The following is a 10,216-nucleotide window of genomic DNA, read 5'->3' on the forward strand; positions in this document are numbered from 1 at the left end:
TAAACAAAGTCCATTTTTTCAGTGAGTAACTAATAGAATACGATATTGAAGAAATATGACAAAATAATACTGGTCACAAAACAAAAAAGTATATAAATAGGGCTTCCTGTGTGGGTCCTATTGGCTTATTTCTGTGAGTAAGAAAGTACATCTCTTTGTTTGTAATGCGAATTACAAATTTTAGGAGATTAGTTACCAAATAGCAGAGACAGAGCATATTTATTGGAGAAATTAGGGTGAATTTATGAGTGGTGCACTGTCTGCACTCAGATCATCAACTTGGAGCACTTCAAAGCTTGAGACAATCTTCTAAGGAAGAACTTAACGAAGCTCACTATTGGCTTGCTGGATGGATTTGCAATGTTCTCCATCTCATGCAGTATTAGATATCAGTAAATGAGTTCAGAAGTAGACACTGGCCCATGATGAATGAAGGCAACTGGAAACCTGGAGTTTAGAAATCAGAGCAAAGGCTGGTTGGCTGAACATCAGAAAAATAGGTGAGGAGAAGTATTGAGAAGTGCAAGCAGAGAGATTTCTTTTGGGGAGATTTTTGCAAAGGGAAAAGAGAATGAGACTGGCTGGAGCAGGATGAGAAGTTGAAATAAGGATTTTGTTTTACTTTTCCAAAGAAGCTTATATACATTGACTACTATTGGCAAAGGTCTAATAAATTTAAAAAGTGGTGGAGAAGACAGGAGAATCTACAGAGCTGTGACAAAGAGTAAATGAGCTCAATGAACAAATAGGAGCATTGGTCTAGAATGAGTACCTATAGAAATGAACACAGATCTCTCATGGAAAAAGAGAAATGAAATCATCTTAGAAACAAAAAGTAACTTAAAGTCATCAATAACATAACTTTCATTGGAATATCACAAAACCCAAAGGGTTTGATACAGTAATTTTTCCAAGCATCTGGGACACTCTGTTTCAGGGACAAAGGATCTAATCTAATCTAATGTTGTTAATTTTAGAGATGATGAAACCGTGCATGAAGAGTTGACATAAATTGTCTAAAGACACACAGCTACTTTATAGCAAAGGAAGAATTCAAACAAATGGTCTTGTTATACCATTTCAATTCTTCATTATTATATCTCTGGTCTTGTGTGTTCAAAGTCATTGGTCAGACTTTCTGAATCACTGTCTATTTCTCTCTGGCATGGCCTAGTAGTGTAAGTACCTGGCACATTAAGGGAAAGATGATATTCTAGAAATAAGTCACCTTAGAGCCTCTATCATGTCCTTGTTTCTCAGGCTGTAGATAAAGTGGATCATCATGGCGTGACCACAGGGTACATTGCTGAGGCTACTGCACTCTTTCTGGAGGAATGGGTATGTGTAGAGGTGAGGTATGCCCCAAAACCTGTCCCACAGAACAAGGAAACAATATTTAAGTGTGACCCACAGATGGAGAGGGCTTTATATTTTCCACCAGCTGATGGAATTTTCAGGATAGAACAGACAATTTGAGTGTAAGAGAAAATTATCCCAGAGAGAGGAACAGCACCCAACAGGCCTGTCACCAAATACACCAGTATATTATTGACAAGGATATCAGAACAGGTAAGCTTGAGAAGCTGATCCAGTTCACAGAAAAATGAGGAATTTCCAGGTTTCTGCAGAATGACAGCTGCAGTGCCATAGAGATGTGGAACAGGGCATCAAGGACACTGATGAGGAAGGAAAGCAGAAGTAGCAGCCAGCAGAGTTTAGGGTTCGTGATGACATTGTACCTTAAGGGGTGAAAGATGGCCACAAAGTAGTCATATCCCATGGTTACCAGAATTCCATTGTCTAATCCAAGAAAAACCAAGGCAAACCAGATTTGGGTGAGGCAGCCGGTGTAACTAATGGATTTACTATGCACCTGGATGTTCACCAGCATCCTTGGCATGGTGATAGTGGTGAAACAGATGTCAACAAAGGACAGATTGGAGAGAAAGTTGTGCATGGGGGTGTGGAGGTAAGAGCCATGGATGATAACCAGGATGATGATAAGGTTCTCGAGCACTGTGACAAAGTACATAGACAGGAAGAGTGCAAAGTGTACGGGCTGCAGGTTTGGATCTTCTGAGATCCCAGAAGAAAGAATTCTGCAGTTTCTGAGAAGTTTTCTGGGTTCATTTTTGTTAATGAGTCTGAAATAAAAGATAGGACTGGTAAGGAAACAAAAATTAGCTGAAACCTCCTCAATCTCGTCTGTATTTTGAGACACAATCAGCTACAGACTTTTCCTCCCACTTATTTTCCCACTCTCCTTCCCTTATCTTTTGTTGCCCTCAATACTTCTCCACCTATCCAAATTTTTTTCTATATTTATTTTTAAATCTACACATATTAATTGCACACATATATATAAGGTATAATGGTTTGTTTTGAAACATGTATACATTGTATAAATATCAAAATATTCATCTTGATGACATCAAGTAATCAGGAATGTAGCACATCCACCAAATCATATGTTTATATTTTCTCTTCAAAGTGAGTTTTTCAAAACCCTCTCTTCCAGCTATTTTAAAATGCATAGATCAATTTTGTTAACTACAGCAAAAATGATTTTATTTTCTACTTGTTGCATTTCAAGTAGAGCCACTTTTGAAGAATAAAACACAAAGGAAATAGTGTCTTCTTCCCTACCATGTCTTAACAAACAGAGTTCTATAATAATATTGTCAGGGATGTACATTACAGTTTGGAGAAATGCAGTGTTTGGGCCAAACCCTGCCTGTTTGATTTTGTAAGTAAAAGATTACTGGAAAACATTCACACCTTTATGTATTTTCTATAGTTGCTTTTGGGCTACAACAATACTGTTTAGCACTTGTTATAAATATAATATAGTTGCGAAACTCAAACTCTTTACTATCTGGCTTTTCACTAATTCTGACTCCTGATTGTCCAGAAGCTCAAGTAGACTTAATCTCAATATTTCATAAATATCCTGCAGTACTTTCAGGTGAAAATCCATATTATCAGCCTATCTTTTTCTATTAATAACTATTGCATGAATCCATTATTTTATTGAGAGTTACAATGCTAACATTTGATCACATGAGTACAGATTTAAAAGGGAGAAGTAAATAATTACTTGCAAAAGTACTTAAATAACGCCAGGGATTTAGCTTAGGGATTCCTGTGCCTGCCTTGGAAACACAAGGTCCCGAGTTTCATTCCTGGTACCAAAAAAAAAGGACTTAAATATTAATAGGAGTTGATATAATTAATCTCCATGGATAGTTTTAGAGAAATCTACTTGCTCTTTTCTTTACATTTTAGCGGTATCCTTTTTTTGGTAATTTTTTCCTATAATTTTCCCTTTCTCATAATTTGTGGTAATAAAAATCCCTTTTAGCTAATATCATAAATCCCCCTTTTATTTATTTCAACCTAGATTTTTTATCTACATAGAATTAAGAAAGGAAATGTTACAAGTCCACTCTGGATCATGCCCTCCCTCCTAACATTTCTGGTTCAGTCCTCTCAGTCTCTGGTTCAGGTAGGATAAAGACTAAGCTCTGATCCCTGGAGAAGTCCTGTGTGGACCAGCCCAGGAATTGCTTTAAGTCTAGCCTATATTCCGTAGATTTCCTGAATTCATAAGAAATGAATCTTGGTATCCCAGAATAGACAATGAGGAATTGGTCTCATTCAGTCCCCATGTGGTATATTTATTTTGAAAAAAGAACATTATATATATATATATATATCTTGCAACCCCCCATAGCATCTTTATTAGAGCCTGTGAACAAATGTATAGAATGAAAAACTCACATGCTGATGAGGACTGATAAACAAATTGCTGGTACATTTCAAGGATTCTATGACTTTCTCAAATATTGCTTGAAATTTTTAGTGAGTTTGAAATCACATCATAAGGTAAGATTGATAAATAAGATCAGACTTTGGAAATAATATAAATGAAAATAATATAACAATGCTGGTCCTTGGAGAAGATCTGGAAGTATTATTGAAGTTCCTTCTGCTAGATACTAATTTGTCCTTATACTTACAACAAAATAAGAGTTTTTATTTTAAAATTTAATATTAAGATCTTATAAAGGTAAGATTTCAATGAAAGAAGGGCTGGGGATTTAGCTCAGTGGTTCTGGCACCTGTCTCCCAACCGCAAGGTCCTGAGTTCAATCTCCAGTACCAAAAAAAAAAAAAAAAAAAACAATCTCTAAAATCAATGAAAGAAAATGCTTTGAAGTTGTATTATATGCCCATTGGTGTAAGTTAACCATATTTATTTTGAAAAAAGAACATTATTATTGGCTAAATACTTAAAAACTGTATTTAAAATAAAAATAAATGGCACATGCTGTCAATTTCAAAGTATCTGCCTCTTGGTCTTATTAACCAAGAGTAAGTTTCTGCAAAGATGTCCCAGGAGGCACCATAAAATATCAGCACCACCATGAGTTCTATGTAATGGAGAAGGGAGCACAATTTTAATCTATTTGGAACCTAGGTCTTCATGCATGCTAGGCAAGTGATCAACTACTGAACTATATCCCCAGCCCTTTTTATTTTTATTTGAGACAGGGTCTTGCTAAGTTGCCCAGACTGGCCTCAAACTTGCCATCCTCCTATCTCAATGTCCTATGTGGCTGGGATTACAGGCATGAGCCACCATGCCCAGGTAACTAAGCCCTCTGCATCATAAATTGAGAGTCTGAGCAGGAGATGACTTTCCCTGGAGAGAGGCAAGTGATGGTAGCAGAATCGGCCCTTGGACATAAGACATGGGCTCAGAGAGGTGCAGATCCAATCATGAGTTCTCCAACTGTGTGGGGGGCCTTGCCCCCCCCCCCCGCTAGTACTCTTGAGTGTCTTTTACGGGGCATGTCTAAGCCTGCTGCAAGTCTACCCGGCAACAAGGAAGTAGCCTCAGTACCCTCTCCTTGCTCCCTCCCTCTAGCCCTACGGTATATATGCAGTAGCAGCTTCTGCAATAAACGAGACTTGATCAGAAACCTGTCTTGTCTCCATCCCTCGTGTCCCCTGTCCTTTGTCATTCTCACTCCTCCTCTAGGGTCTCTGTTGACTTACCCGCGGGCCGGGACAAGTGGCGCCCAACGTGGGGCCAGAGAATGGGGGATCCAGTGAAGAACGCTGCTCGGGGGCCCAATAAAATAAAATAGAAGAAAGAGGATTGTGTCTGACGTGAACCTGCCATCTTTCCTGCACCTCGGTGAGTTGAGCAGCGATTATGGGACAGGGCATTAGCCAGCATGAGTTATTTGTACAAGGTCTTAAAGAAACTTTACAGGCACGAGGGTAAAGGTTACAGTCAAACAGTTGTTAAAATTTTTTGATTATATTAGAGATCTCTTCCCTTGGTTTCCCGCCGAGGGTACCAATGACGAGAGGTGATGGAAGAGAGTAGGGGAGGCCCTTAATGATTATTATGCTACTTGCGGACCAGGAAAGGTCCCGATCACTGCATTTTCTTATTGGAATCTTATTAATGACATTATCTCTCAGAAAACCAAAGATCCGGTGGTGGCTCAAGCCATCCAGGTCGGGGAGATAGCTCTCCGATCGGAGGAAGGGTCGATCACTCTCCCTCGGAGTGAGGAGTTTGTAAATACCCTGCGGGACACCAAGATGGCGCCGAGGCCCGAGCCCCTGCGGGACGGGACTCCTTCAAAGGATGAAGGAGAAAACTTGATGTCTTTTGATAGCGACGATGACTCAGACAAAAAAAACCAAAATGTTATTGATAAGGGTTTACAGGCGAGCTCTGCCTCTTCCAAGCCTTTTAAAGAAAAGCTTAGGCCCTCCTCAGCTTCCGCCTAGCTCTTTCAGCCCCTGCCTCTGACCCTGCCCCGCCTGTTAAGGAGGAACCGGCCTTGTACCCTTCCCTCTGACCCTTCAGAAACCCCCCCTTCCCACAGAACGGTCCGGGGGAGGCTGACTGGACCAATCTTGAGGAGGAGGCAACCAGATATCGCAATCCTGATTGGCCACCCGTAGTTCAATGTCAGCCTCCTTATCTTCCAGAACCCAACACTCCCATTGCGCCCGCTTTGACATGCCCTGTTGTTGATCCCCAAAAGGAACTCCGGGACAAGATAAAATTTCTAAAAGTACAAATAAGATTAGAAAAGGAACATCAAGAACTTATTGCCCAGCTCAAAGGCTTAAGAACAGGCAAAGCCCATAAAAATGTCCGTAGAGAGGACAAATTTAAGCCACAACCCCCCATTAGAGGGGCGGCCCCTAGGGTGCCATCTGGGTCCGGAGTATCCCTAAAACTTAAAAATGCGGAAGCCTTTCCCGTAACTGAAACTACTGACACACAGGGACAGGCGTGGAGACACCACAGTGGTTTCGATTTTAAGGTTATTAAAGAACTTAAAACGGCCACAGCTCAATATGGGACCATTGCACCTTACACAATGGCCATTTTAAAATCGGTGACAAAAAATTGACTTCTCTCACCAATATCCGACAGGGGCCTGATGAGCTCTTCACGGATTTTGTTCACTGCCTGCTCACAACAGCGGGTCAGATTTTTGGGAGCACAAAAACCGGGACAGATTTTGTTAAACAGCTTGCTTTTGAACATGCTAATGCTGCTTGCCAGGCCGCCATCCGCCCTTATAAAAGAAAACTGATCTCTCAGGTTACATTTGCCTTTGCTCAAAAATTGGGACCGCCTACCAACAGGGACTTGCCAGGGCTGCGGCCATACAGGGTTACACGGTCAAACAGTTTTTGTCACACCGCCCGGGTAACAAATGTTTCCGGTGCGAGACAACGGGTCGTTTTGCCAAAAAATGTCAGGCCCCTAGGGCGTTGGCCCCTAGGGCCACACCTCGTGGGGCCTTGCCCTCGATACAATAAAGGGAGATATTGGACAAATAAATACAAGTTAATGACTGACGCTCAAGGCTGGCCCCTCCTGCTTGTCCATAACCCGGACCAGAAAAACAGAAAAGGGGGCCAGCCCCAGGCCCCCACACCCAAACAAATTTACAGGACACTCAATTTTGCTCCAACAAACAACAATCCATTTCAGACCTCTTCAGAACAACAACAGGAAGTGCCAGACTGGACCTCAGTTCCACCGCCCACACAGTATTGACTCCAAAAATAGGGGTACAGGCCCCCCGACAGGGGTCTTTGGACCCCTACCTAAAGAGACCTTGGGCTTATAATAGACAAGAACAACAACACTATGGATGGGCTGCTGATCTACCCGGGGGTGATTGATAGTGATTATTCCGGAGAGATTAGAGTTATGGTTTCTTCCCCCAAAGTCATTAACACCATTCAATCAGGCCAGAGATTTGCTCAATTGTTACTCCTTCCCCTTCTCTCTACCTCTAATAAGGCTCTTAACAACGCCCGAGGCAGGCAGGGATTTGACTCATCCGATGTCTACTGGTCGGAGATGCTTTCAGCCCAAAAGCCTCTCATGACCTTGTGGTTAGATGGGAGACAATTTTCTGGATTGGTAGACACTGGTGCTGATGTAACTATCATCAAGGGAAAAAATTGGCCTCAGGCGTGGCCATTAAAAGACACCCTCACCCATCTCAGGGGTATAGGTCAGAGTCAAAATCCTAAACAAAGTGCCAAAGATCTGACCTGGAGAGACCAAGATGGTAATCAGGACACCATTCAACCTTATATCATCTCAGGGTTACCCATTAATCTATGGGGGAGAGACCTATTATCACAAATGGGGATGATTATTTCTAGCCCTAATGAAATTGTCACTATACAGATGTTTAAAAATGGGTACATTCCAGACAAAGGGCTAGGTAAACACTCTACAGGTATTGTACAGCCCATTGAACCAGTCCTTTGTAGCTTCAGCTATTCAGGCCGTATGTAAATCTTGGGCCCAAATGTATGTTATACACTATATGGATGTCACACATTACCCTAAATTTGAAAATTTTAAATATATACATGTCAACATTAATACATATAGTGGATTTGTATTTGCCACCCTACAATCCGGGGAGGCTACTAAACATGTAATTGCCCACCTTCTAGTTGCCTTCTCAGTACTTGGATGTCCACTGCAAATTAAGACAGACAATGGTCCAGGCTATACCAGTTCTGGCTTCTCAAAGTTTTACAAACAATTAAAAATACCACACATAACGGAAATCCCATATAATCCACAGGGACAAGGCATTATAAAAAGAGCCAACCTCATACTCAAAATTACATTAGATAAAATAAAAAGAGGGGAATGGTACCCTATCAAGGGGTCACCTAGAAACCTGATATCACATGCACTATTTATTCTTAACTTCTTAAATTTGGATGCCAAAGTATTATCTGCAGCCAACCATTTCTGGCAACCAGAGATGCAAAAACAATTTGCCTTTGTGATGTGGAGAGACCCCCTGGACCACTCATGGCATGGGCCTGACCCCGTACTCTTCTGGGGCCGAGGGTCAGTGTGTGTTTACTCCAAGGAAATGAAGTCAGCCAGGTGGCTTCCAGAACGCTTAGTAAAACAAGTTGATAAGCGTGTTGATGATGCCGATGACCTAACATTGTCCAATTTCAACCAGTTAACAATGGCGCCTACAATTATAATCTAATAATCATAAAGAGAATAGTATAATTCAATTTGGCCAGTTATATTTGAGTGCACCCTAATTTTATACACTGTCTCATGTTTGTCTACTGTCTGTTGTTTGTGTTCGTACAGTTGAGCTCAATATGTTCCTTCCTTTTCAAAGGATATTCGCCTATTGTTAAATTGACTTATAGATAAATATTATTAAATTAAAGACATGCTTTCCTTCCCAGGTTGCTAATTGATCAAAGTACCACTGAAATTTATTTTATGAAAGTGACGTGTATTGTCACCCACATACAACAATCAAATTGCAATTAACAGTTATAAAATAAAAAGATATATATTCTTAATTGTTTGTCAAAACGATTATAGATGGGAACTCCCTTTGATGAATATAGAAGTGGCCACCCAGAAAATGATTATTCTGGTCTTAATTCATTAAAGGGACACCCTAGTAAATTTTATATTATATAATCTTATGGGAGACATATCACAATGAATATTATCTAAATATGTTATAAATTGATTGTATTGGTTGTCCTTGATAGTTAAGCACTGAATATGTTGTTACAAAATGTTTATATTGGTTAAGTTCTGAATATGTTATTGTAGTATGTCCACATTGGTTATCTTCAAAGGCTTAATCAGGTTAGCCTAACTCTCTTATCTACAGCCCAGCCTTGTTCACATCGCAGGATGAAATTTTGCTTACAGGTTAAAAAGATGACATCCCTGAATCTGTTGCATGGTCTGTTGCTGTTCCTGACACCGACAACAAAAAGTGGATTTCAACCAGTTAACAAACAACAATTGCTCATTGCCCTGTATGGTAACCCCTGTGACTGCTGGGGGTTCTGGCAGGGCTGCACCCCCAAGTTACACTCATAGTACTGATTGCAGTGACAAGATTGCCTACTTAGTTTATGAGGCCATGCTAGTGGAAGGATATAACCAAAAATGAGATTGTGTCCCTAAGCCTAAAGTCATACCAACAGTCAATGGCGAACCAGGGCCATGCCCTGCCAATTGTGCCAAGGCCACAGAGATGCATTCTACCTGTTACACTGAAGCCCAACAATGTACACATTCTGATGGAGAAATATATCTAACTGCTGTTCTACAAAAAACTTACAGGGCCTCCGTCAGAGGTGACTGGGACTTTTCCAGCCCCACTGGATATCCTAAATTTGGCCAACCCTCCTGCAATGGCAGTCCCGGCAAAGATGTCTGCTGGCCGCCACAGGCCCCAATTCATGTATCTGATGGTGGCGGGCCTTCAGATCAGCTCAGGGAAGGGCAAATACAAAACAACTGGAGACTATCATCCAAGAGATGTACCCCTCCCTAAATTATCATCCACTGGCCCTTCCCAAACCTCGAGGCCCAGACCCTGATGCCCAAACCCTGAGTGTCCTAGAGGCCACTTACCATTTGATCAATACATCTAACCCAGCCTTTGCTGCAGATTGTTGGCTATGCTTGACCCTTGGCACACCCCTGCCCCTCGCCTTGCCAGTTGTCGACCAAACTGACTATGCCAACAGTTCTAGTTACAATTACAGTTTTTCTCTGCCCTTCAGGGTCCAGCCAGTACAGTTCAATGCCTCAGTTTGTTATCTAAATTCGGGCCACAACAATAGCTTCAATATACGT

The 10,216-nt window shown here is 41.2% G+C and overlaps 1 pseudogene; it reads right to left on the reverse strand.

The window, feature by feature from the left end:
* Positions 1-1,194: 1,194 nt before the first annotated feature.
* Positions 1,195-2,130, reverse strand: LOC110346910 (olfactory receptor 7G3-like; annotated as a pseudogene).
* Between the last annotated feature and the right edge of the window lie 8,086 nt (positions 2,131-10,216).

The sequence above is a fragment of the Heterocephalus glaber genome, unplaced genomic scaffold (assembly GCF_053883595.1).
Source record: "Heterocephalus glaber isolate CG9 unplaced genomic scaffold, H.glaber_assembly_v1.0 deba00001532, whole genome shotgun sequence".
Lineage (NCBI taxonomy): Eukaryota > Metazoa > Chordata > Mammalia > Rodentia > Bathyergidae > Heterocephalus > Heterocephalus glaber.